At 40.4% G+C, this 23751-nt stretch overlaps 1 long non-coding RNA gene across 4 annotated transcripts in view; it reads right to left on the bottom strand.

Moving 5' to 3' along the window:
- The window catches only part of LOC147339774 (uncharacterized), a 144236-nt gene that overhangs the window by 79234 nt on the left and 41251 nt on the right, over positions 1–23751 (bottom strand). Inside the window, exons 3-4 of one of the 4 annotated variants that reach the window (XR_015159044.1) lie at positions 21301–21544; positions 638–1823 (exon numbers count right to left, since the gene is read on the bottom strand). The exons of 2 other annotated variants lie outside the window; for them this stretch is intronic. This is a non-coding gene — a long non-coding RNA (uncharacterized LOC147339774). Of the gene's footprint in view, positions 1–637; positions 1824–13741; positions 14408–21300; positions 21545–23751 lie in introns of those variants that run through there. One more of the 4 variants, XR_015159045.1, reaches the window with a different exon arrangement.

Here is a 23751-nt window from a genome sequence, read left to right as displayed (position 1 = left end):
AGGGTCACAGGTCATACCTAGATACAAGGGAGGGGACTATTTAGAGCATGTCTATCAGGGACTGGAAATCCTGGACAGGACGTGTCTTAGAATTCTGTCTACTACTACACCTAGTAACTGGAAGCCATCCAAGAACCTGTTCCATTACTATCATGGGAATTTCCTTAAACCTTCTCTTGGGTTGGAGTCCCTGTTTCCTGGCCTTTGACTTCTTTCTTGATTAACTCCCTAATTTTGCAGAAGCATGTCTCAAATAGCTTCCTGAAAAGGATTGCTTGGGAAGCTAAGTTCTGTTTTGCAGACACTGGCAGTGGAATTTTCAGTTTGAAGTTGCTTTTCCTCAGAATTTTCACTGTGTGTTACTACACTGCTTTTTTGCTTCTACTGTTGCTAGTAGTAACTCTAATGTCTTCAAATACTTAATACTTAGTATAAACATTTTTTTCCTTCCTGAGAATTTGTAGAATCTATTTTCTGTCCCTGGGTTTCTGAAACTTGTTGATAATGTGCCTTGGATTTGGTCTGCTTCATCCTTTGTTCTGTACATTTAGACATCCCTTTCAACTGGAACATTCAAGTTCTCTAATTCTGGGGAATTTTAAAAATTATTTTATTGATGATTTCTTTTTCTCTGATATCTGTCCTCAAGTCATAGAACAGCAATTATTCTAGAACACCCTATATGGATCTCTATCTTTTTAAAATTTTTGTCTTATTTTCTTCTGTATTTTCTATCCTATTTTCTGGACAGTTCCCTTGATTTTGTCTTCTAACAGTGTGTGTTACCATATTTTTAATGTCTAAGATTTTCTGTTCACTAAATTTTTTTTATAGTATCCACTTCTTGCTTCATAGATTTATATCTTCTCTGAAGATATTAATAAAAATCATTTTGCATATTTTCTTTCCATTGTTATTGGTATTTCAAGTTATTTTTTTAAAAGTAACTAAAGTAACTGGCAGTCCTTGACCATCTGGTCATATTTAAGGATGAGGCACTAAAAAGATAACTGGGAGCTCTTGGGGACAATGGTTGTCAATGGTGCTTTTGTCTCTCTGGTGATATTTGGAAGATCTCTGATTTGAGTATCTTCTGTTCACTTCTTTTGCAACTTAGATTTCCAGAGAAGAAACTTCTGACCTCCTGCATTGAAAGTACATGTCTGGCTGCCAAAACTCTTGAGCTATGGGAGGGGAGAAGGCTGGAGATCTCAAGTCTCATATATAAGGTTTATCTTAATCCCCATGCTTTCTACTTGGTCTGTTTTAGCATGTGCCTCATATTGCCTCATTCAAAGATCATCTGTTTATCTCCTTTACAGAATAAACCTCAAGTCTCTGGCCAGAACAGGAGAGGGATGTTTGCTCAGCTGCCGAAATTTGGAACGGAGATATGAGGGGCTAAATTCTTAAACAGTCTTTCAACCAGTTCTTCCACCTGCCAAATAATGCTCCTTTGGAGGATTCTGCAATGGACATTAGGTCATTTCTCTCCTTTCCCAACTTCCAGCTTAGGATTCAGCTTTCTCATGTCTGGGAAGTCATTTAACTCCCATCTACCTTCCTACTGGCCTCTAAGATTTTGTCACTATTGTCTCCTCATTCTTTGTCCTTGTCTATTCGTATCTTCTTTTTAACATTCCTTTCCTCTCATTTAGTGGAATTCTGGGAAGAAGAGCCATGAAAGTACGTATGTGTTCAATCTGCCATTCTTAACTATTTGCATAGAAGACCATCATAATCAGAGTTTGCAAGGATAATCTCTCCAAATGATTTGAGAGCCTGTCTGGAGGAATTCACTCATGAGAGAGTCAAGAGACTTTCTGGAAAAAAATATAAGTACATAATTACTAAAATGGAGTCATTTTAGTGGTTACAGATAAATTAATAGAATGAAAATAGCAAAATCAAATACATAAAAATATTTGGTATATGATAATCCATTCTTTCAAGTGTAAGAAAAGGATTAACCTGCAAATTTGCCAGTTGACATGACGTTATAACAAATAACTAATAATTTTTATATATGTATGTATAAAGCCTTCATCAGAATAAATTCTGATGGACTTCCCAGATGGTCCAGTGGCTAAGACTCCACACTCTCAATGCAGGGGGTCCCGGTTTGATCCCTGGTCATGGAACTAGATCCCACATGCTGCAGCTAAATGTTCTGCATGCCTCAACTAAGACCTGGTGCAGCCAAATAAATAAATATTGAAAAAGAAATTCTGAGAGTCCCTACCACTTCTCAGGATCAGAAGAGAATTCCAAGGACATCTTTCAGTATTAGGTTGTATCTCTGCCATTTCTCTTTGCTCTGGTTCTCACATCTGAAGGCAGCTGGCTTTTCTGACACCCTCTGCCCACTACACCTACACGCACACCTAAGAGATCATGACAGCCTTTACCACTACTTCCAAGATCACTGAGCTCGGTATTTGGTCCACAGGCTCCCACATTGCCAGTTCTGTCAGAGGTTCTGCCACTCCCGTAAGGCCCAGTTGGAAGTGGGACACCTTATCCACTGCTCTCAGAATTCCCAGCTCTTATCCACATTGTTGTTGTTTAGTTGCTCACTCATGTCCAACTCTTTTGCAACCCCATGGACTGTAACCCGCCAGGCTTCTCTGTCCACGGGATTTCCCAGGCAAGAATACTGGAGTGGACTGCCATTTCCTGCTCCAGGGGATCTTCCTGACCCAGGGATCAAAGCTGAGTTTCCTGTATTGGCAGGCGGATTCTTTACCACTTAACCACCTGGGAAGCCCACAGAGCTGGGAACTTTGCTCCTTCAGGGCTGGACTGCTGCCTCACTTCTTCAACTCTTTGAGCCCTGATCTTGTCCTCCCTGACTTCTCAAAACAAGGGCCTCTTTGCTGTCCCTTGAAGAAAAAATCTACACACCTCCAGAGAGGAAGCCCTGAGGTTCCAGAATGCTGTCATCCTGATTAACAAATTATCCCCAAACTTTGCATCTTAAGCAATAACAACTCCTATTTTGCCTGGAACCCCTTGACTTGGGACTGCTCAAAGGCTGAGGACTGGGATATGGAATTATCTGGAGGCTAGGACACTAACGTTTCTGGTGGCTGCTGGGGCAGAGTGGGGTCCAGAGTTCCCGGCTGGTGCTGCCAAGTCAGGAATGAGCACATGGTCTCCTCGTGTGGCTGACACATCGTCACACCATGGTGGCTGGGTTTCAAGGATCACTGTCCCGAAGAGAGAGAGAGCCAGGTATAGTCATAACACTACTTATGACCTAGCCTCAGAACTCACACAGTGTCCCTTCCACTACATTCTATCTGTCGACCCATCCAAAATTCTACTCAGGCTCAGAGGAGGAGAAATTGATTGTACCTCTTGATAGGATTATGGCATGGTTCTAGAGGACCATGTGTGGGACTATAGTTTGACAAAACAGAATTTGCCATACCTGCCTTCCTACATTAAAAAGAAGAAGAAGAAAAAATGCTTCCTTTATCTGTGTGTGAAAAGTCCACAGGCAAGAAAAGATACAGTTAATTTCTCAGTTAGGTTACCCTGCCCATCTGGTTTCATGGTTGAGCTACAAGTGCTAACAAATCCTTCGCTACATCAATTAACTCTGCTTTGCTTCAAGGTCATGGAATAAGCCCTTAACCAGCGCCAGTCACCTTGAAAATAAATGATACTGCTAACAAGGGCAACCAGACAATAAAAACAATAGCTCAGTGTAATTCTATTTCCACTAGCACACGATCTATTAAAGATCAGGAAAAAAATAGATACATCAGGACTCTTTCTTTGCCTAAATAAAGGTGGCCTACAAATACTTATGTAACAGGAGAAGCAAATTAGTTTCTGTTTTCTTTCCAAGTAAATTACTTATATCTTACTGCTCTACTGAACTCATTTATAGAAGAACAGATCAGGTTTTTGTTTTTCTTTTAACTAAGAACATGCCATGTTATTGCTAAAAATTCAATGTTACTCTCTTGCAGGTACATTTAGCCAAGTCTTTGTAGAGGCTCTATCATTTGATTTTCTATCATGACTATACTTTTCACAAATGTACCCATGAAAAATTAGCAATTGCCTAGTTCCTAAAAGAAAACACAACACTGCAAAAAGCAATCTGCTTAGAGACTTCTAACATACAGAATAACTACATTTCCTTTATTATTATATTATCTTTGGCCACCTGATGCAAAGAAGTGACTCACTGGAAAAGACCCTGATGCTGGGAAAGACTGAAGGCTGGAGGAGAAGGGGACAACAGAGGATGAGATGGTTGAATGGTATCACCAACTCGATGGACATGAATTTAAGCAAGCTCCAGGAGCTGGTGATGGACAGGGAAGCCTGGTGTGATGCAGTCCATGGGGTTGCAAAGAGTTGGACATGACTGAGTGACTGAACTGAACTGAAAAACACTTATAGTCCAAATCAAAGTCCAAGTTAATTTCAGTAACTGACATGCCAAAATGTTGCTTGAGACTAGATTCTAAAATTCATAAGTGATATATTTGCACCTGGAGTAGGATGAGGGAGAAAGTTCAGTTTGCTTATATTCTTTCTTATACCAAAGAAATAAGATTTGGACTAAGTAAGCAAGCTTTGGTCCCATGTACTGAGGGTCTTTCTTAAGAAGTGAATCAAAAAATAATTTGCTAATGACCTTAAACATAAAGTGAACCAGAGACATGGCCTATTTAACTCCCAAATCTGACTTTGATCAATAGAATTTCCTGGCAGACTTGTTAGAAATATATTGAAATAGAAACAGATTCCTAGAATCACCTTTAAAAATTTGACTAAGTCTGGTATAACATCCCAGAACCTGCATTTTAAACAATGCCCCTATTTAAAGTTTTAAAGTCTCATTTTTGGATTGTCCTCATTTTCAGAGAAGGAATGAGTTGGGAGACAGGCTGAAACAAATGGACCAACTAACCCAGGTGAAGTTTTATTTTTAGTTCTGACAACACAATAACGACAGAATTCACTGTAGGCCAGCCATGGTTACAAATACTTTACCAGTATTAACACATTTAGTCCTCACAACTAATGATGTAGGTGCTATCATCCTCAAGTGTAAGTTGAGGAAACTGAACAACAAAGAGGTCAAATAACTTGTCTAAGGGCCCACGACTGAACCCAGGCAGTCTATGCTCATATTCACAATGCCTTGCTGACTTCTGGGAGACCTAATCACAAACACATACAAAAGTATTTGTGGCCATGGAACTACAGGATCAAAGACCAACAGACTTGAAGTTGTCAGCTTCTCTTTTTCTCAGCCTTTTGTAGCTGGGGTTAACACTGTAGGCTCAATGCCGTGGGGATTCTGTGACAATGTAGTCGCAGAGTACCAAATCCTACCACCAGGAGAAGACAGTGTAACCCAGTTGTTGGCCATCCTAATTCCCATAATTCCCATTACAGCTATCATTTTTATCCTCTGGTTTCTCCACTGGGATGGCCTGGAACTATCCTGCCATCCCTACCCATTCCCAACTCTCGCCAACTCTGTCCCTTGAGTGATTGATGGGTGCCGTTTCCCATAAACCGAGAGCCTTCTCTGGGGGACTCATTTACAACCAGAACGTTTGTCCTCTCAGTGACTACCACTCTGACCCAGCAGCCAGATCACATTACCTGGACACATTCCCATACCTTACCCAACTCTCATTTTTCCCTAGACTTGATGTCTTCAACCTGACCCTAGCCCATGCCTTACAACCTTCCAATCCAGAAAGAACACACAGCTCCCCAGCATGCTTTATGAGTATTCCACATCCCCATATCTAGAAATAAGTTGATAGCTCATAAAACTATACTTACAACTTGCTCTCCAAACTCATTCCTTCTCTGAAAATGAGGACAATCCAAAAATGAGACTTTAAAAACTTTAACTTATGTATAAGTGATTTATGATGCTTCTGAATTAGACATTTTCAACTTTCGCCTTACAAAGAGGGATCTGTCAGATCTCATAATCTGGCTGTAGAAGTTTAATGCCACAAATTGACATTATATAAAATATTTAAAACATAAGAGATGTGTTATAGAAGATAAGTTCATTATGGTCCTTTTTTAGCTTATCAAGAGGTACATTAAGAAACTAGGACTTGTTCTTAGCTGCATATGCTGTATGAACAGGCATAAGGCTAAATTTTTCATTCCTAAGCATTTGGGTCATACATAATCAATTAGCTAATATGCATTTTCTTGGCTTTATTTCTTAACTGTATTTATGTACCATAGGAGGCAGCAGGAAGAAAATGTTAACTATCCACTCTTAAAGCAAAACTTGAAAGATTATGTCAAGGTAGCATGGTATGGTGGAAATATTATTGGCAATGGAGTCAGGGCTCAAATTCAACTTGCAACTTCCCAATGACTTAGCTTTTCAAATCTAAGTAAAGGTTCATGGCCTTATGCCATGCTAGAAGTCATGCCAGTAGAGAAGTAGACAATGCGACAGGACTCACTGAAAGGAAAGGAAGCAGGTACACATCAACCCCATCATGTGCTTTTTCCAAATATCTGAATTATATCATTTTATATCATTTTGTTTAGCTGTTTAAAACCAGTCAATCCTAAAGGAAATCAACCCTGAATATTCACTGGAAAAGTGAAGAAGTGAAGTCACTCAGTCATGTCCAACTCTTTGAGACCCCATGGACTGTACCCTGCCAGGCTCCCCTGTCCATGGGATTTTCCAGGCAAGAATACTGGGATGGGTTACCATTTCTTTCTCCAGGGGACCTTCCCGACCCCGGGATCAAACCTGGGTCTCCCAAACTGCAGGAAGGCTCTTTACTGTTTGAGCCACCAGGGAATTCCAGGGAATTCATTGGAAGGACTGATGCTAAAGCTGAAGCTCTAACACTGTGGCCACCTGATGCAACGAGCCAACTCATTGGAGAAGACCCTGATGTTGGGAAACAGAAGGGAATGACAGAGGACAAGATGGTTGGATGGCATCACCTACTCAATGGACACGAGTCTGAGCAAACTCTGGGAGATGGTGAAGGACAGGGAAGTGTTAGTCCATGGGGTCATGAAGAGTCGGACACAACTGAGTGAATGAACAACAACAAAGCTGTTTCAGGGATCCGGTAGGTTGAACTGGGTGGTTTTGATATTGGAGGTAGTGTTAGGTGAGCAAAAGGGAGAGGTATTACACCATGGAATCACATAAAAGGGTTATAGATGATTAGTTCAACTCCCCTCTCATTTTCTCATTTCCTGGCACATCAAGAGGTCACTGGGGAGAAGATAAACTGCCTTGGGTGTGAATTGCCAGTTGAGCCATTTAACTTCACCAAAGCATCCCACCTAATTCACAGAGCTTCAAATAAGGGTCACAGAAGAGCATCAGAATACTAAACTGGTCACACTGAAGGGGTTACCAAGGGAAGACTGCAGGTGAATACGTACCCTGCAGGCAGAAGTCAACAACAAACACAAGGAACCTAATGATGAAGAATTTTAAATTGTCTTAAGTTCCTGACTTCATTTAAATCTACTTAAGGAATGACCTTTTATCAAAGGTCACCAATGAAATTCTGGACACCAGGCTCAACAGGTTTGTTTCAACCTTTTCCTTCTTTTGATTCTTCTGGCTTTGGACACATCTTCTTCCCAAGGTGTTTATTCCAGAACAGGTTTTTTTTTTTTTTTTTTTTTTTTTCCTGGTGTTCCTATTTCTTCTCTGTCCATTTCTTAGCTGTCTTTATTCCTTTTTTTCCTCCTCAGGTTTCTAAATAAAGACACACCACATAGCTTAGTTTTTGGCCCTCTTAATATTTACTCTCTTTCGGTTAGTCTATTCAGTCCTTTAGTTCCTATTTTTCTCTTTCAGACTGATCAACTTCTTAAGCATGATTCAACATTTTTAAGTTACTTATACACATCACTAAACATGTACACATCGCTAACATGTACACATCGCTAACATGTACACATTGCTAACAGATGACTCTGATCCCTGCAACTTTGCATCATGTTTCTCTTCTTACATTCCCTGCCCCCAAACCCCCAAATTCCCTAACATAGCTCCTCTTTGCCGCCTTCCTCAAGCTGCCCAGGCTCATGAACTTGAGGTCACCCAGAACATCCCTTTCTCATTCACCCTTGAAGCTTAACAGATGTTAACTACTACAGATTTTGCCTCCCAAATTCATCCAGGTCTATGCCACTCCTCCCCTTCCTCACTGACACTGTGTTTCACATCCCCATTACCTCCTGAGTAGAGTTAACATCAAGAGAAATACAAGTCTTCAAGTCATTCAAAGATTATTCTATTTTTTGTAAGAGGTGCTATATTTTCATTGGTGAATAAATGTTAACAGCCAAAGGGAAGATAAACACATGTCAAAGAGTAAAGGAAGATGAATAATCATTCTGAAAGAAAACGTCTATTAAGCTTTTCTTTTCTTTTTTTTTTATTTATTTTTTATTTTAATTGGAGGCTCATCACTTTACAATATTGTGGTGGTTTTTGCCATACATTCACATGAATCAGCCATGGGTGTACATGCTCTCCACAGTGGCCATATCAATTTACATTCCCACCCAAAGATTATTAATCCTAAAATGCATTTGTCATGTAACTGTTACAAATAACAAAGGCAAAAAACTTTGAACAATTACCAATCCAGGGAAAATCACCCAAAAGGCTGCAGCAGCACTGAAATGAATGTTGTGTCTTTAAATAGATGCTTACTGTTGCAGAAAGAATTAATGTTTACAAGGGCCAGGATTCCTTTAGACAAAACAAATGCAAAAATCCATAATTTCTTCCCTCCTCTAACTAGTCAATGTATAATACAGAGATGATGGCAACATAAGAATGCCATATCAGTTTTTCCAAATGCTTTTATAGACCATCTGAATCAGGATCAACCTGGTAAAATGCTGTTTCCCAGGTGTAATATAATTCCCACACTTTTCCCTTCTTTTGTAGTACATGTAGAACATGCTTTTTACACAAGTTCTCACTATGATTTCTAGGCACTTTAGAGTTAAGGAACCGCTAAAATATAAAAAGAAAAAGGCTACAAAAATTAAATAAGAATATTATAAATTATATTTGTTTTCTTTTTCATACTTGCCTCTTTTTGAAAATTTTATAGTTATATAAGAAAACGAATGTGTGACTTTAAAAGCAAACTTGTAGACTATTCCTGAATTTTGCCTATATATATATCAGGCAGTAACTCATCAGTAAATTCTTTCAAAATACTAGGAAGATTCTGTAAAAGGAGAAGAGATTGGAGGCAGAACTTTCCCATATATTCTCAAAAGTACAATTAAACTCAAGAGTGACTTAAATAATCTAATGGGGTTTTTTTATTAAAAATTTTTTTTCAAAATTCCAGATGTGTAGGAGAAAGATAATAAAATTATAATACCATTGTTCTTTTAAAAAAAACTCAAGTTCTCTTGCTAATAGTTAAGAATACTGATTTATTTAAAACATAACATGTTTCTGCTTCATAACAACATCTGTATTATTTTACATTTTTATTGGCAACTTTCACTGTACCCTGGTGATTTCTAAAAATCCTCATACTTCCCTGCTGGTCAAAGTTTCCAAAAAATAATAAACAAATGATTATTAACTCTGATCTTTTTATTCCATGACCATGTATTCCATAAAAAACACTTGAGAAGGCCGAGCTATTAACTTTGGGGAAAATAAGGTCCATATACCAGATTTCAACTTTAGAGATATTTTGTGAGGTGGAAAGATCATCACGAGTACATAGTACAACACCCACCACAAGTGCATTATTCCCAAGGGAAAGTGTTAGCATCTGGACTTCCATTAGCATTAAACACTCCTAACTTCTCTCACACACTTCACTGCTCATGGAGAAGCTGCTATCATGGCAAGTGTTGCCTATTGCTAGTTTCTAGCCAAGTTGTTCAGCTAGGAATCAGCTAGGAATGATTTGGACTTCTAGTGGAGACAATTTGGCAGTATCTGGAGAATTTTTTGATTGTCAGATCTGAGGAGAACTATGGGTATCTGGTGGGTAGAAGCCAGGGATACTGCTAAAAACTTATCAAGCACAGGACATCCCCCATAACAAAGAATTGTGAAGCCCCAAGTATCAATGGCACCACAGTTGAGAAACCCTGGGCTAAACCCATGGTTCTACAAATTAATGTCCACTACCATAAAGTCTTAGGCTCTGTCTGTTCCTGCTTCTCAACCTTCTACCATAATAATCATCATTTGAATCAAACACCTTGGCTTCAGAGTTCTTTATACCCTCACATTAATTGTTGCTAATCACTTTGAAGCCTTCCTTGATTCATGCCCTCAACCCTAGCCCCTGTACCAACTCTTCCCATCAGACAGTTTAGATCCCACCATATCATCTTAAATTTTTATCAGTACAACTTGCATTGGAACTAAAGGTCTGTCTCTCTTGCTCTTAAGAATCATCTTCTTGAGTGTCAATTCTTACCTAAGTCCCCCTAGCTGCCAACATAGTGCCTTAAACATAGTAAGTGCATAATAAATATTTGTCAGGCTAATGAAATAACTTGAGATTTGCACTACTAAACATGGATAATGATTCACGGGATACAAAACATAACCTTTGCCCTCAACTACTTCCCTTTTGGGGTAAAGATATACACAGGAAAGGATAGCAAGCAATGTAAAACAGTACCTAATGAGTAGCAGATGTCTAAGTCAGATAACAATTACTAGAAAAGATTTCTGATGGGTGTGAATTCCCTTAGAATGCTGGTAAGTAGAGAGTGCCTCAATGAGGATACTTTTTGTAAGCTAGTCAAAATGAGGAGGCCATTCCACACCAGTAGGAGGTGGATATGAAAGGCAGCTTGAGCAAAGCAAAAGCACTTTGCCAATCAGAACCATGGCCATTGAAAGCACATTCTTGGGCTCTTTTTTCATACTCCTTCTCATAAAGTATTCTGAGTTGGTGGGGCGGAGTGGTTTACAGAAAAGCAGTGGTAGAGGCCTAGGCATTATCATCTCTGAAATAGAACTTTGGGTCTAAATCTATTTCTTAGAGATAGATTTCACTAGTGTAGTAGATGCTGTAGTGTGCTACCCAGACTCACAACTGCTGGCATATGGGATACTGGTGACTCACAGCTGAGTTCCTCTCTAGGAATGATTCATTACCAAAGAGAGTGGCCTCACCCTAGCTAACACTCCCTGTCTGAGTGCAGCTTGCATTCAATGACTGCCAAATGGAGAGATGTATATTATAAAATCCTGGTCCCCTTGTCTCAAGGCACAACAATTTTGAAGACCTGTCAAACTTCTAAGGGCTTCCCTGGTGGCTCAGATGGTAAAGAATCTGCCTGCAATGCAAGAGACTCAGGTTCAATCCCTGAGTCGGGAAGATCCCCTGGAAAAGGGAATGGCAACCACTCCAGTATTCTTGCCTGGAGAATTCCATGGACAGAGAAGCCTGGCGGGCTATGGTCCATGGGGTCGCCAAGAGTCGGACACGACTGGGGGACGAACACTTTCACACACTTTCAAAGCTCTAAAGCTTCCTAACCCATGACCATTTCAACTCTTCCCTCTCTCTATCCTACTTCTATCCTTGACAGCACTCACCAATGAATTATTTGCAGGAAAATCTCCATCTCAGACTTTATTTCCTGGAAAGCCCAACTAAGACTACAGGAGAGGAAATGAACCAACAATAGTGGTGGCAATGAGAAAGGATGGGGTCCAGCAGATTTTAACACTGTCCTTCTTGGGCAGTCAGCAGTTAGACCACTGTAAGTAGGAAAGGAATCAATCATCTCACACACCCTGCAGTATTTCATTCCCATTATCAAAATGGTACCCCATATCCCTGGGAATTTTTCCTACCTACCCTCAAATGAGATCTGCTTTCAAAGCCTCCTCTGCACGGGAGCTTCAATGACTGATAATATTTTCAAGTCTCACCTAACAGAAATCTATTTTTTCCATTCAGCCTCGATGCAAGCTAAATCAAGGAATCAGTTTCCCACAGGACAATAGTTAGGGAACCTTGCTGGTACCTTTGAAATCAGAGCAGGTCACCCTGAATGGTGGGAGAGACAATGCCATGAACTCATCAGACTCCATTTTCTTATCCACCTAGACTCCATGTTATTGATTTTCTAGCCTCCTCTGTGATGCCCCCAGGCCATATGAATGAATCCTGACCTACAGAGTGGGTGGAAGTGATGTCCATCAGCTATGAGGTCAGGTCCTTAAACTACCCACACCCCAAAACAGTTCTCCAGGCAACCTCTCTTTGTTCTACCATTTGGTTGAAAATAATCCTGTAAAATTCTGAGGCCTCCGAAGAGAGGCCATAAAATGTATGGAACCTGGGCCCTTGAATGGGTGAATGTAATACAGCCTTCCATGGCACCAGATCAACTGTGTTTGGGTTATGCCACAGAGATTTATGGCTTACTTGTCACTAAAGAGAGTGATTACCTTACCACATTCAGTTCAGTTGCTCAGTCATGTCTGACTCTGTGACCCCATGAACCGCAGCACGCCAGGCCTCCCTGTCCATCACCAACTCCCGGAGTTTACCCAAACTCATGTCCATTGAGTCGGTGATGCCATCAAACCATCTCTCAACCTCTGTCGTCCCCTTCTCCTCCTGCCCTCAATCTTTCCCAGCATCAGGGTCTTTTCAAATGAGTCAGCTCTTCACATCAGGTGGCCAAAGTATTCGAGTCTCAGCTTCAACATCAGTCCTTCCAATGAACACCCAGGACTGATCTCCTTTAGGATGGACTGGTTTGATCTCCTTGCAGTCCAAGGGACTCTCAAGAGTTTTCAACACCACAGTTCAAAAGCATCAATTCTTCGGCACTCAGCTTTCTTTATAGTCCAACTCTCACATCCAAACATGACTACTGGAAAAACCATAGCCTTGACTAGATGGACCTTTGTTGACAAAGTAATGTCCCTGCTTTTTAATCTGCTGTCTAGTTTGGTCATAACTTTCCTTCCAAGGAATAAGCATCTTTTAATTTCATGGCTGCAATCACTATCTGCAGTGGTTATGGAGCCCCAAAAAATAAATTCTGACACTGTTTCCACTGTTTCCCCATCTATTTCCCATGAAGTGATGGGACCGGATGCCATGATCTTAGTTTTCTGAATGTTGAGCTTTAAGCCAACTTTTTCACTCTCCTCTTTCCCTTTCCTCAAGAGGCTTTTTAGTTCCTCTTCACTTTCTGCCATAAGGGTGGTCTCATCTGCATATCTGAGGTTATTGATATTTCTCCTGGCAATCTTGATTCCAGCTTGTGCTTCTTCCAGCCCAGCGTTTCTCATGATGTACTCTGCATATAAGTTAAATAAACAGGGTGACAATATACAGCCTTGATGTACTCCTTTTCCTATTTGGAACCAGTCTGTTGTTCCACGTCCAGTTCTAACTGTTGCTTCCTGACCTGCATACAAATTTCTCAAGAGGCAGATCAGGTGGTCTGGTATTCCCATCTCTTGAAGAATTTTCCACAGTTTATTGTGATCCACACAGTCAAAGGCTTTGGCATAGTCAATAAACCAGAAATAGATGTTTTTCTGGAACTCTCTTGCTTTTTCCATGATCCAGATGGATGTTGGCAATTTGATCTCTGGTTCCTCTTCCTTTTTTAAAACCAGCTTGAACATCTGGAAGTTCACGATTCATGTATTGCTGAAGCCTGGCTTGGAGAATTTTGACATTAATTCCAGCTTTATTTGAATGTAGTCATAAGAGGTAGGTTTGTGAGAAGTTTCCTGGATATTTGAGGAAACTTGTCTCAGAGAAGCCCCACACATTAAAATATCTTAGAAAATTCAGGAAAAAGCAAAGACTTCTGTGCCATTATTAGCATAGCTAGTGGATGTAATTTAATCAAAAGCATAACCATTTACACACCAACAAACAACTGGCATTCTGTATTTAGCTATGGAAGATATAAATGGATCATGTAATTGCATTCACCCATACATATTATACACATCATTGATTGTGTGTTAATGTGTTTAAATTTTGTTTGGAAAAAAACCACCCTGCCGGCATGCTCTGAGTAAACAAACTCTTAGAAAAGAATGATGAACAATATTTGGGAAAAGAGAAGGAAACCTGGAGAAAAATGGACTAAGATTTTCATTTTTAAGTGAAAACTTGGATAAGCTATAAGGCTGCTTGGGTATATTTAGAAATTATACAAGCTAGAAATATAAGAAATGTGTATTTTAAAAGCCAAGATAAACAAAACACGATGAATATTAACTCACTGTTACCCTGCTTTCTAGATTCCTATATCCCATATTTGGAAGGTAAAATAACCAAGTGAAACAGGAAGACTTGCTTTTCTCTTTTAAGTGAATTTTCCATGTTGAGGGATTTGGCTATGCTTCAGTTCTCTGGAGGGACTATTAAAAAAAAAAAACACTTAGATTGTTATCTTTGAAACCATCTTCAAAAAGGGCTCAAATTTGAAGTTGTAAGAAACTGGCTTCAAACCTAGAAACGCATCTGATTTCATTTTATTTTAAATTTTATCCTCAAGGAGTGCATTATGTATTTTAAGTCACTCTGGAAGGGGGCATCCAAAAATCTTTCAGTTCACAAGAGTACTCACTATACTGCAACATTTTCATCCACTTACTAATGTCTGAATACCTCTAATACTCATTGCTGGTTCAATCCACTGTGTGTGTGTGTGCGCGTGCGTGCAAGTAATTTTCTTGCATCAGAGGCAGTTTTCTGTTTCTTTAAATTTAGGATCCCACACTTCTTCAGGGAAAAATGCTTTAGATAAGATCCAATGACTGGATATTTAAGCAGCTACACACACTCAACTTGAACAAACTTCAGAAAACTCAAATTTATGCTTCTGGTAGTAGAGTTCTGTACACTATCGGCACAACATTTGATAAATTATATTTCTCTTGACTTCAATCAAAATGCAAAAATAGGATGCATTTATAATTATGTTTGTAGCACTGAGTATATTTCTGACTGGAGAGGATTTCCAGTTTAACTAAGTATCAATGAGAACCAAAACCAATGCATATAATAATTTTACACATCTGTTGATTAGCAAAAATGTCCACAGAATGATTTCTGGCTTCATACATTTCAAACTTTATTTCTTTCCCCACCATCTACACACTTTTCTGCCACATTCCGTGGAGCACACTCATACCCCAATACAATCTGTGGTCCTATGCTTCAAGTCATAACACAGAGTGAGTCATCAGAGGGACGGAGACTGGAGTCTTCCCGGAAACCATTCCTACGCTAGCACAACTAGTGGTAATATACACAGAAGAGACTTATAATAAATATATTCCAATAACCATGGGGGTGTCAAAGTCACAGCTGGGAATTTTATATCTGCATTTTTCATCCACAAGTAAACACACCAAAAGTTTTGTATTTGTATCCCCAACTCAACTTTCCCTTAGCAGGTCCTCCCAAAGCCCATGACCTCTTGGATATCATGAAGAGAACTATAACAGAGGGGGTTCTGAAATAGGAAGAGACAGCAGTTTTAGTCCACTCTAGTTAAATTATATTACATTCACAAATTTTACACAAACATATGACCATTTGAAGACAGAGGCTCCTGCCAGCATTCTAGAAGGGACGCATCCAGTGGTGGTCCTCAGGCTTAAGCTTTATCAGCTTCAGGATGTTTTTACTTCTACATAATTCTTTCCTCTGTAAAAACTTTGTATATGGAAACTTTCAAACATATACAGAAGTCAGAAGAATATATAATAACTCACCATGTACTCATCACTCAGTTTCAAGAACTATCAACTCAGGACCTTTCTTATTTTCTCCCATACCCTTACCTACTTTTCCCTCTCCTCCTCACCCTGGGTTATTACCATGCCACTTACAATTATTTCTGTATATACATATATGCTTAGGTTTATATTTCTTGTGGGATTTTAGGACAGTTTTATCAATGGCTATAGTGGAGGACAGTGGAGCCTGGTGTGCTGCTGTCCATGGGGTTGCAAAAAGTCAGACATGACTTAGCAACTGAATAACAACAATAATTAAATATTTGTTTTGACTTCTGCCAGGAGAATTGCTTTTATTTCCTACTATTTTTGTAAAATAGACTGAGCCTGTTCAATAGTACTCATTTTTAACATTTGCAATAAAGACAAGATTTCATTTGACCTTAAACTTACACAATGTTATGTGTCAACTATATCTCAATAAAGCTAGGGGAAAAAAGAACGCACTTGAACTGGCAATGACCTTTCCTTAACAACAGAGCTGTGAATGAACTTCTCCAAGAACTCCCACATGTTCCATTTTTCTTATGGCTAATAATAGTCATTAATCAATCATATATGCATACATACAAACACACATACAGAAAAACATATGTAATTTTTCTTCTTGCATCACATTCTTCTAAGCCTAAACCAAACCAGATTTTTTTGGTCACGGGGAAAAAAATCTATAAATAAGGTGTTAAAGGAAGAAATAAGAAAAACACATGAAAGGTCATCTAACACGGTTAAGGAAATCAATGCCACACCCAACTCCACACATTCCAGGGGCAGATTTCCTTATCACATTTTATACCATAGTTCTAGATAACTTCACAGTAAGATATCATAAAGCATACCTAAAATAAAAACACTTTAAAATCTCATGATTAGCACTTCACTCAAAGTCAAAAGAAGGAATTTAAGTTGGTAATTTTAGTGCAAGAAAAAATTTATAAAATTTTACTATTCTTATTAAAATAAGGGCTATTAAGATACACCACACCTTGGGGAACTTTCCTTTAGAGCCATAAATGTTCTAGCATGAGAAAAATAGTGTATTAGTAGTATGTTATAGAAGGCAATGGCACCCCACTCCAGTACCCTTGCCTGGAAAAATCCCATGGATGGAGGAGCCTGGTAGGCTGCAATCCATGGGGTTGCTAAGAGTTGGACACGACTGAGCCCACGTTTCACTTTCATGCATTGGAGAAGGAGATGGCAGCCCACTCCAGCGTTCTTGCCTGGAGAATCCCAAGGATGGGGGAGCCTGGTGGGCTGCTGTCTATGGGGTCACACAGAGTCAGACATGACTGAAACGACTTAGCAGCAGCAGCAGCAGCACATTAAAAAGTGTTGGTACATGTTGTGGTTCTAAACTGGCCTAATATTAAAAAGTTATGATAAATTCCTTCAAAATTTGAGAGTTCACCCCCAGGCTGGAAGCCAAGGGTTCTGGGATTAACAAGACGAGCAGAGTCCCTACCCTCACAGAACTTACGATATACTGAAAAAGAAAGTACCCGGGGAGTTACAATCCTATGTGACACTTGTTATGACAGGAATTACAAGAGGTTTCAGGAGGGTGGTGCAAGGGAGTTGAACCCAGGAAAAGGCCTGGAGAAGTGACATGTAGACTGAGGCTTGCAGCAGCCTTCCAGGTGTGATCTTATTTCATTAAAAGTTTGGGTGTATGCAAAGTGGAATGGAGACTGGAGAAGACAATAATGGGGGCAGAGAGAACAGGCAGAAGACCACTGATGCTGATATGAATGAGAGAAGATGGCATCCTGGACCAGGACGATGGCAAGGAAGATGGGCGGAAGTAGGCAGATCCAAGAGCTATTTCAGAGCTATCATCCACAGAGTTTAGTGATGAGTTAGAATGAGTGGTAAGGAAACTGGGAGAATCTGGAATGTGTCTTGAGACTGGAAGGCGATGGGTTTTGTCTTGTGAATCTGGACATGGAGTTGAGCTCTTTTGCCGGGGACCAGCCCCGGCTGATCCAGGGTATTTGAAGCGGGGACGGCGTCGGCGACCTATTTATTTAAATATTTTATCAAAGATATAAAGAGTAATAGGATGAGGATAGCTCAGTAGGAAAATTTAGTGGAGAAAAGAGGCTGAGTAGCTTGGTTTATGTGGGAGACCAATAAAACTTCAAGACAAGAAGTTTGCACCACTTACGTAGGCCGCAGGCGTCCTTCCGTTCTCCCGAAGGAGAGGAGACACTGAGGCCTCCCCGGTTGGATCTTAGAAGCCCAGGCATAATCAGCAAGCATGGCGGGTTCCGCGCTCCAGATGGAGACTCAGCCAGAATTTGAGAGAGAGAGCGACATGGGGAGACCAAGTTTCGGTGAACAAGGCCCGCACTTTATTTTCCAAAGTAGTTTTTATACCTTAAGTTGTGCATAGAGGATAAGGGGGAAGGGGTGGAGTCATGCAAGGACAGCAGTTCCTGGTCCTAATCGAAGCCAGGCTTTCAAACTTATCATATGCAAAAGTTCAGGTGAATTACATCATCTTCTGGCCAGGAGGCCTGTTAACATTTTAAGAAACTTATCTTTCTCTAAAGGTGATTATTCCAAAGTCAGGCACCAGCCTCCAAAAAAGCATTGGACAAAGCTGCATTCCTATAGGGCAAAGGTGAGGTGGGCTCAATCAAGAAAAGAATTAACTCAAGGGTCCAAGGTTACAAACATTGAGGCCACTACTTACATTTCTATACACCCATTATATCAATCAATACACTGCCAAGGACACAGTAGGTAAGGAGTACGGAGACTTAGCAGCAAACATTGGCCCAATAAGTGAAAAACCCTTCACTAATACAATTTCTAATCAATCTTTTAACTACTCAAAGGAATCTGTGTTTAGACAGTTTAGAACATCTCCTGCCTCTCACAGTTGGGAGGCTCTGAACAATCACATGTGGCCGGAAAAACCTATTCAGGCAGGCTAGAGGATTTCCAAAGGAGTTTGTAGGTTAAACACTGTCACACCCAGGAATTATTAACTGGAGCTGTAAGCTAACTCTTTTTTCAGAGAGAGGTAGTGGGGGACAGCCCCCCGTAAAGTCAGAGGTGTAGGTGAAAGCACAAGCAGAAAGTAGGTAGACTCTGGTTTGGGGGGTAGATGCTCGAGAATTTCCAGGGAGACCCCTGAGGCTTGATCCGCCTTTGCGGTATGCCAAGCCTCCTTCCTCATGACCTTTGCCACGGGCGGAGCTCGCTCCCCGCACTCTTTGGCTTCAAGATTTCTATTTCAGTTGATTCTCCAGAGACAGACACAAACATCTCAAATTAGAGCTCAGCCTTGTGATTCATGAAATTTTAAAGACTGTGCATGTGTGGTGTAATTACTGCTATAATTTAACGGGGCTGTTTTGTGCCCTAAAGCTGAGAAGCGAGCATACCTTTGTGCGTTCAGAATGTTAATTGAATTACCTCTGACTTTAGTTTATGTTCCTTAAGTCCAAACTCTTAAGTCAGGCAAAAGGGCTCACAGTTATGTAGTACCATACTTAACTACCCTTTTTATAAGCAAGGATTTTTATACCGAAAATAAACAGAGGCATACAGACATAAACCCATAAATTATGTGGGCAAGTACTTTAAAGGAACATGTATTTGCACAAGGACCAGGAGAGCTTTCCTAAAAGGGACCAGGTCCTGGGAATTCTCTCTAAAAGTGATTTATTTCTGTCAACATTCTTCTTCAATTTAAACATACGCATTCACATATATTTAAATTTCTCCAGACATTTGACTTTAAAGCTTTACTTCTGATGTTCTGAATAAATACCTTTAGCAAAGAAGCAATAAAGTAAGTTAGGGCAGCTTTTCTTTTTGAATCTACCTTTCTTGTACAAATCTTCCTCTAAACACCTAAAGATCATTTGATAATATTTCTTTAGAAATGTTTCCTATAAAATATGTGTGTGCCTATATATGTATGAATAGCATATACATGATACATATCATACACACATATATTACAAACTACTGAAATGTTTCTTATTGCCCTGAATTTTTTTCTTACAGAAGAGTTCTCAGCTTTCTGGCAAAGGAGATTTCCAACTTTATAAATGTATTTCTACAATGAATTTCAACAAGAATTTATTAAACATCTACTCTGTATAGATGGATGTGGTGTGTCAATGCATATTATTATCATAGTAAGTTAATTGTCAAAATAAAAGCAATAATAAGCTATGATGTTAAAAAAAACCATACACTTCATGCTGCTGCTAAGTCACTTCAGTTGTGTCCGACTCTGTGCGACCCCGTAGATGGCAGCCCACCAGGCTCCCCCGTCCCTGGGATTCTGCAGGCAAGAGCACTGGAGTGGGTTGCCATTTCCTTCTCCAATGCATGAAAATGAAAAGTCAAAGTGAAGTCTCTCAGTCGTGTCCGACTCTTAGCGACCCCAGGGACTGCAGCCCACCAGGCTCCTGCGTCCATGGGATTTTCCAGGCAAGAGTACTGGAGTGGGGTGCCATTGCCTTCTCCACATACACTTCATAGCCACAGATAAAAACAGACTTATGAGACCATTTTCTACCTTTCTAGCTGATTAAGAAGCAAGAGAATGAAACACACTTTTAAAAAGCTTGGTCCCTGGTGTGTCATAACAGAAATTGTCCATTCTCCAGCCCTGGTAACCCATTTGCCATACAATCTTGACGATCATCTTCTACCAAAGGATACTATACATGGCCATTGGCACATGTCAAGTTATTTCACATCCTAGGTTATTACTCAGTGCCCAGAAAGTCTTCCTATTATTTCTATTTCCTGTAAAATAATCCTCAGTTCCCAGGAGGAGGTCATTTTGCCTTAAATGATGAAACTGCACTTTGGGTTATGTATCCTGTTAGTGTGTATCAAGTATATTATCCCAAATACAAAAATCTCATCTGTTAGCTTAATGCAAAGCTTTACTTTCCCCTCACTTATAACTTACAGAAAGACATGTTGAACAAGTTAGTTATGTCAATACATGTCTGTTAAGCCCATGAGCTGAATTCCAAAAGGACTGGAGGAATTTTTTTTTAAATGCCCTGCTTTACACTGCTGCAACATTAACATTGCTGACCCAATTAGAAACATACATGGATAGCTCTGTATTTGTAACATTCTGTATGATTTAAATGACAAGGTGCCCTAAAAGGGAGCCAAGATATGTGTTTTGATGTTCCAAAAGTGGTTCTCTCTGGCAAAGGGAGTGTGATTCTTCAGCTAATCAGAGAGAGATCTCTCTTTAAATCTGGAGCTGGAGAGCCTCAGCATAAGAAAAAGAATGAGCACAAAAGGTGTCCAGAACAGGACTTTCTCTGCTGTTCCTCAGACCCAGGAATCCTGCTGGTGTGAAGATGGGTACATCCAAAGAGAAAGCACCCCGAGGACTTGCTGACATGACCCCGTGACCTTCAGCCAGGTCACCACACACCCAACAGCTGTCCCCAAGGAGACTGCCTCGGCTCTCCCTTTGCTGGTAATGAGACTCCATGGATAAACCCTCTTACCTGGTTCCAGGATTTCTTTCTCAGTTCCTGCTCCATCACTGCCTCTTCTCAGCTCCAAATCTTCTGGCTCTACTTCCTGCCTCTCTCCACCAGGACAGACTTGGACACCCTGATGTTTGGCACCTTGCCTTAATATGGTTTCAACTCACTCTCTGGCACCTGTGCCTCTGGCTCCCCCTCCATCCAAACTTTGGCATCCAGGAGTTTTCTGGTTGGCCAGTGCTTCCATCAGATGCAATCCTACCTAATAAGAGCAAAGCAAACAGTCTGAACCATATCCTAAAAGTACCCTATCCATCAGTCAATATAGGCTTAGTGATGTGCGTGTAACAAATAGCTCCAAACTCTCCATCATCTAAAGTTGAGGTTTGTTCAGCTTATCCTACATGTTCAGTATGGCCCAGCTATGACTCTACTCCAAAACACTTTTGCTCAGAGGCTCCACCACTTGGAACATCCCTGGTCCCCACAGCTAGAGGAAGAAAGCATGAGGTGTTACAAATGAGCTCTTAAAGACTCAATGTATTTGCAGCCATATTTCTTTGGTCAAAGCAAGTCATGCAGCCCTGCCTGCCTCATGTCAAGGGGGCACGAAGGTACAATCGCACCCAAAGGCAGGAGAACCAGAGATATTGCTGAATAATATTAACTGTTACCACAGGCACGAAGTTTTAAGTCACAATTTTCTGATCTCATTGTTTATGGAACTAGAATATTGACTATAGTGTTGGTTGGCTCTGTTAACTCTTAGTAATCCCTAGAGAAAGCTTGAAGATTTAATTAGGGCTTCCCAGGTGGCTCAGTGGTAAAGACCTGCAATGCAGGAGACCTGGGTTCGATCCCTGGGTCAGGAAGATCCTCTGGAGGAGGGCATGGCAACCCACTCCAGTACTCTTGCCTGGGAAATCCCCTGGACAGAGGAGCCTGGAGGGCTACAGTCCATGGGGTCACAGAGAGTGGGACATGACTTAGCAACTAAGCACAGCACACATGCACACACTGCAATACAAAAGGGCGAGAAGAAGCAAGTCCTTGATTAAAAACAAAACTTCCAATGCTATAACTACTAACTGTCATTAGTCCTAATATATTAATATTAATAACAGCTAAGGTTTCATTTCTCGGGCATTTGCAGCACACCTCTAAGCTCTTTACATATATAATTTCTATAAGTCTACAGCAAGACCATGGTACAAGTACTCTTTTTATTCTCATTTTATAGACAAGGAAATTTGACCCAGTGATGTTTAGTAATGTGCTTGGAGGTGACAGCTATCATGGTTTAATGGATGCTATTTTAATCTTTAAAATATTAACATGAAAGTGTTACATAGTTTGGCTCTTCTACTAGCTCCAGGGTTTCCACACTGGGTTACTGTGAGCCTCCCGGCTCGTGATTTCTAAAGCAATGTCAGTCTTTAGGCTTTAATCCAGAGAAGATTTTTGGCACATCACAGAGAAGAATGAAGTGGGGTGGGGTGGGGTGGGGAGTACACGACTTTTGATTCTGGCTAAAATGTACAAAGTCCTAACAGAGCATCATTCTTACTCCAACCACCAAAATAGGCCTGATGGCTACAAAAATCAAACTTTTATAAACTCCTTTCAAGAGCAGGGGATGCAAAGAACCCTAAAGGAACAAATTTCTAGAAAACAATGAGCTAGTCCCAAGTGAGAGGAGAGCCGTAAGTGTTCTCACTCACAGCAGAATGACAAATGGAGATGAAATTCAGACGGAAAGCGTAAGGAGAAAGGAGCCAAGTTGCAGTGAAAGTTCAGTGGTCATGTGTGGCGGACACGTGGACAACACCAAGAGTTTGGCCACAGAGCGAGTCTATGCTGAGCCATCAAATCATTCCCACAGTGTGTCACAAAGTTCTCAGGAGTATTGTGCCAAAGGTTAGGGCAGGACAGAAAATGGATTTCCCCATTGGAGGAATAGGGCCTTTCCCAAGGAAATGGCAACCCTCTCCAGTATTCTTGCCTGAGAGATCCCATGGACAGAGGAGCCTGACAGACTACAGTCCACGGGGTCACAAAGAGTCAGACACAACTGAGCAACTGAACAACAAGTGCAAGGCAGCCATCTCCCATCTCCAAAACCAGACCTGATTAAAGTGTACCCGTGACCCTCTGGACTCTGAGGTCCCAAAGGCCTGGGGCTTGTCAGTTGAGAGAAATTAACCTATGACATTCCTGGTAAGTCAGCAATAGAAGAACAATAAGAATCTACAAATTACCAAGGAAATGTGACCTTAAACCCAAACTGAAAAGACTGACATCAAATACTGGTGAGGTTAGGGAGCAACTAGAATTCTTGTACATTTCTCATCAGAGTTTAAAACAGTACAACCACTGTGGAGAACTGTTTGGCCATTTTTTTAAATTAATTACTTTATTTTAATTGGAGAATAATTACTTTACAATATTGTGATGGTTTCTGCCATACAT

The sequence above is a fragment of the Bos grunniens genome, chromosome X (assembly GCF_055505025.1).
Source record: "Bos grunniens cultivar Pamir isolate PY7600 chromosome X, Bosgru_T2T1.0, whole genome shotgun sequence".
Taxonomy (NCBI): Eukaryota; Metazoa; Chordata; class Mammalia; order Artiodactyla; family Bovidae; genus Bos; species Bos grunniens.
Note: the sequence above shows the minus strand (reverse complement) of the source record. Positions and strands in the feature narration are given on the sequence as shown.